The sequence below is a fragment of the Garra rufa genome, chromosome 2, assembly GCF_049309525.1.
Source record: "Garra rufa chromosome 2, GarRuf1.0, whole genome shotgun sequence".
In the NCBI taxonomy this organism is placed as follows: domain Eukaryota; kingdom Metazoa; phylum Chordata; class Actinopteri; order Cypriniformes; family Cyprinidae; genus Garra; species Garra rufa.
In genome coordinates this window covers 58,041,433-58,046,721 of record NC_133362.1, presented here as the reverse complement: position 1 = coordinate 58,046,721, position 5,289 = coordinate 58,041,433, and positions in this window count along the sequence as shown.

The following is a 5,289-nucleotide window of genomic DNA, read 5'->3' as shown; positions in this document are numbered from 1 at the left end:
TATTTTCTGAACAAATTGACAATTTATGTATATTTTAGCTTTAAACACTTGTCTAAGTCTGGGTGACTGTATTGAGCGTATTTCTGTTCAATACAGTCAGTACAGTTAGGGTATGTCTAAAAACTCCCATCTCATTTTCTCCTCCAACTTCAAAATCATCCTACATCACTGCTGAAGTACCAATCCAGTGTTTACAAAGTGACCATGCAAAGAAGATCAAACATCCTTTACAAAACAAGCTAAAACAGTGATGTAGGACGATTTTGACATTGAAGAAGAAAACAAGATGGGAGTTTTTCAACATAACCAAATTGTTTTGACCCGGATCACAAAGACTATGCATGCCAGCGCAGAAACAAGACGAGCATTTGAGGTTAAAAAGTATTTAATTTGTTCCAAAAATAACCGGCTGATTTGCTAGATAAGACCCTTCTTCCTCGGCTGGGATTGTTTAGAGTCTTTTGAAGATGCATTTAAACTGCATTTTGGAAGTTTAAACTCAGGGGCACTGTAGAAGTCCACTATATGGAGAGAAATCCTGAAATCAAGAAACATAATTTCTTATCGACTAAAGAAAGAAAGACATGAATATCCTGGATGACAAGAGGGTGACTACATTATCTGTAAATTGTTGTTCTGGACCTTTAACTCCAGGCCTGGTGCTCCACTGCTCTGCACATTTTGTATGTCTCCTTTTTTAACACACCTGATTCAGATTATCATCATTAGGAAAGAGATCATTAACTGAACTGAGCGCATCAGGTAAAGCACACAAACTGTAGAACAGTGGTTCATCAGGCCTGCTGATATTTTGGCATCCCTACTACATCAAACCAACAATTTTGTACTTACCACCAATATTTGCCACGCCACTGAAAATCAAACAAAAACACACTCTTGGTGTCACTGTAGCGTCTTGTCCGATCAAGACTCTCCTCTGAACTCAGAAGTTCACCTTTGTATTCAAGAACAAAATCACCTCTGAGAAAAGCTTCAGTGGTGAAAACTCCACGTCCTAAAGAGAAGAAATTGATTAGAGTCAGCAGTTTCTTTAGAGTTAACTATTATGCCATATGAACCAATTAATGTGGAAATACATTGCATGGGACAAAATGAAAAAAATATTTTATTCCAAAAATCACTACTGTAAATATATCAATTTATTTTTTGATTAGCAATATGCATTGCAAAGAACTTCATTTGGACAACTTTAAAGGCAATTTTCTCAGTATAAATCATTGGAAAGCTTATTTATTCAGCTTTCAATTTATGTAATAAACTTAATTTTGACAAATTTACCCATATGACTGGTTTTGTGGTCCATGGTCACATGTTTTATGTGTAAAAAGGAAATTAGTGAATGAAAATTACACATTCACATTGACTTTGCATTGATGGAAGCAGAAGTCCAAACATATAAATCGTTTCTGTGTTTTAGGACTCATTCATGCAGCTCTGTTTTCAGGAATCACAAATATGACGCATTACATTATCAGTGTTGCGGATTAATATTATTGTATTATAAATACTGAAATATCTTGCCTTTATCTGTGTTGATGAATTGCTCTTGAAGCCCTGGTTTATCCATTTTAGAAGCAATGTAATACTCTGCATCCTGTTGAGGTCTTTTTCGTCTTTTATTTCTTTGCATTGTGACAGAGACAGCTATCCTTTAATGACTGGAAAAAAGAAAATGAAAGAAATATAAGGTGAATGGAATAAACAACCATAATACCATTAACTATAACTCTAAATATATGTTGCCCTAAACTAACAGTATTGGTGATTACTACAATTATTTTTGATGTTTCTGTAATGGTTAATCCAGTAGTATGTGTAGCTCTTTAGTCACAATTTAAACAAAATAGCACTTTATTTTTTAATGCAGATGTTTTCTCTTTTATGACAGAGGATCTAATAAATGTAAATTACATACAGAGCTTATTAAATGTTTTAACTGATTAACTGGGCATCTGAATGAAAAAATAATACATTGCTTTACTATTTTTTACTATTAAACATTACAGAAATATTAAAAGGATTTTGTTAATCACCAATACTGTTAGTTTAGGGCACATAATTTCAGAGGCTTCTATACAATTTTATAACAGTAACGTTACATGTGATATATCTTAGTCATTTAGATTACAAAAATTACAAAAATGCTGTTGGTTCATGTCTGTCTGTTCATATCTATATTAAGAGTTACAGCATATTGCAAACTTTAACTTTTACATTTGTTTCTGTCCATCATACAGAACTATTGTATAGATTCATATGGATTATTTTCATATTTTTGTCAGCTCTGAAATTTTATACTTTAAAAATACTCAAATCTAGTGTAGTTGATATAGTTCAAGCACTACCTTGGTTACTTTGATTAAATTGCAGATTATCAATTAATGTTATACAGTAAATTAGGTTTAATGTTGTTGTTTTTTCTGACACAATCAACCACTGAATAAAACCTTAAACAGATATAAAAAATTCATTAGAAATGAAAAATCGTCATTAGAAATAGTTATCCTGTATTTTCAGAAGAAGACTTGATCTTACCTTTCCTTCATTAATGTCTGCATGCAGTGAGTGGGGGATGGGTCCGCCTCCTCGCGGGAAACGCGTCCAGATTGAGCGACGTCATTGTCACGTGTCTGTATTCCCGGGTAATCGTTTTTGCGTTTACGTGCGTAAATTACGTATTTGGATTTCACGTTGAACTTGTGCCTCTATTTATTTATTAGATATTATATATATATATATATATATATATATATATATATATATATATATATATATATATATATATTACGGAGCTTATTTTGATCCAAATACTGGTTCAGCAAACCTTAAGTACAAACTGTATATCGTTCTGGACCGGACTGACGCCTGCACTGCGTTCCAAACGGCACAGTGATGCCTATGAAGGGCACTTCGATGAGAGAGAAAAAGCGTGATAATCACACGTACTGTTCCAAACGCATGTTTATGTCTCTGAAATGAGCCTACCAAACCTCAATTTTGAGCTATTATCTTTCCAAACTGCTGTTCTGGAGAATACAGCCTTAATAGGGACCAGACTTACTAGTGATGACCTGCTCTGAATAGAACACACCCCTGTGTCGATCCCGTGACAAACGAGGACACTCATTACAATCAGCAAAGTCTGCCTGAACTAAAGTAATTTTACTGCAAGCAACATACATTTTATTTAAATAAAAAATCGATCTGGCGAATATCTTATTTTATAATAATTTTAATTACCAATACAGTAACAATATGTCAGAAAATACAAAGCTGCTCATAAATATGGAATATGTCTCTATTTTCTAATGAATTAATGGTTAAATCTCTCTCTCTCGCTTATATATATATAACAAAATAAAATAACATTGAGAAAAAAACTGCTGTGTTATAAAAATTATATTAAATATACATATCCATAATAATTGTATACATCTTATAAGCACCGCATTTATTTATATTTTATGTGTATTATATGTTGTATATCTGTCAGTCTTGTGCTGTTCTGTCTGTATGTGTGAGTGTCTTCTGGAGTGTGTAGTGGGGGATGGGTATCAGCGCCGGCGCCCTTCCCCCACACTTCACTACAGCGGGACTCTCCAGAACACACTTCAATATGACAACGATTAAATACAGTCTATGCTTTAAATATTTGCCAATGAACGTTGTTTTAATCGAATGAAGAATGAATTTAATAACAAAATATAAACATGTCAGCTTGATTTGTGATACTTTTAAACACAGTTTATTGTAAATTAACTAAGCAATATAATAATAGTAGCAGTAATAGTATATATATATATATATATATATATATATATATATATATATATATATATATATATATAATACAAAATAGTAATAACAATAAATGTTATTATTTTTATTATTATGCAGATATCTACTTTGGCCATTTATTGACATTGCTATATACTATTACTGATAAGGTGGATTCAATTTATATCTGTGGTGACTATATGGACTATGTGGAAGGAGATGATGTTTCTTCTCGTGTGGTCTTGGACACGAGTATAAATAATCATGGTCATACATTTATTGATTTACTAAAGGATTCCAAATGTGGTATAGTTAACGGGAGGTTAAATCCTGAAAATGACAATTTTACATCAATTTCTGTTAGGGGTAAAGCAGTTGTTGATTATATAATGACCTCACATGCTGTTACTAAAACATGTCTTGGATTTAATGTTTACACTCCTTCTGAACTTATTGATAGAGTTGGTCCTGAAAGTTTTAAGTTGATTGATGATCATAGTACACTCCCTGATCAGTCTCTGTTTACGTTTTCAAGTGCGAGAGGTGTTTAATACTTTGATTAATGTTGACAGTTTACAGTATGCCAAAAGTCAAAGCAGAAATTATTCTGTTGATTTTCTCTCATCTGAAATGTGTCGTAGGGCTTTATTAGATGTATAGGTCAACTACATATAGCAGAAGAAAATCAAGAAAAAATGGATCGCTGTTACATCAATCTCTGAAATCTTTTACATGATGAGATGGAAAAGTATTGTCCTGTACAAAAAATGGGTTTTTCAAGGAAATATTACAGAGTTAAACAGCCATTCTGGAATACGGATTGAAGTTGTGTTCTGTAGAGAGAACATTCCTTAAATGTGGTCCTGGAAATCCCATGAAGAGGAAGGTCTTGCGTAATGAATACAAGCAATGTCAGGTTAATTTTGACAGAAAATTTAGGTTCTATAAGAGGAGATTTAAGAGAGGTCAAGCTCTCAAATTAGAACAATTACAAACTGGTAACCCACAGCAATTTTGGAGGGAAATACATAAGTTAGGTCCAAAAAAGAAAACATTAATACCAATGGAGGTTTTAATGGAAAAGGGTGAATCTTGCTTTGAATCCAGTGAAATAATAAAAAAGTGGGAAAAAGATTACAGTATTTTATATGCCGATTGTGTTTCTACTTTATTTGATGATCATTTCTTAGAAGAAACTTGTAAAGTAAAATTTGAGATGGAAGCAGGGATGAATACTAAATTCTATCAAAATGATATACTGAACAGTGAGATTACATTAGACGAGGTACTTAAAGTGTTAGGCAAAGCCAAAGAAAATAAAGCTGTAGGCATTGAGGACCTCCCTAATGAAGTACTTAAAAACCCTAACTTGTGTAATGTCTTACATTGCTTGTGTTATATATGTTTTCAGAACAGTATTATGGAATAAATCAGTTATCAAACCTATTACAAAATCGACGAATGATGACCCGAGAGTCCCGTTAAATTATA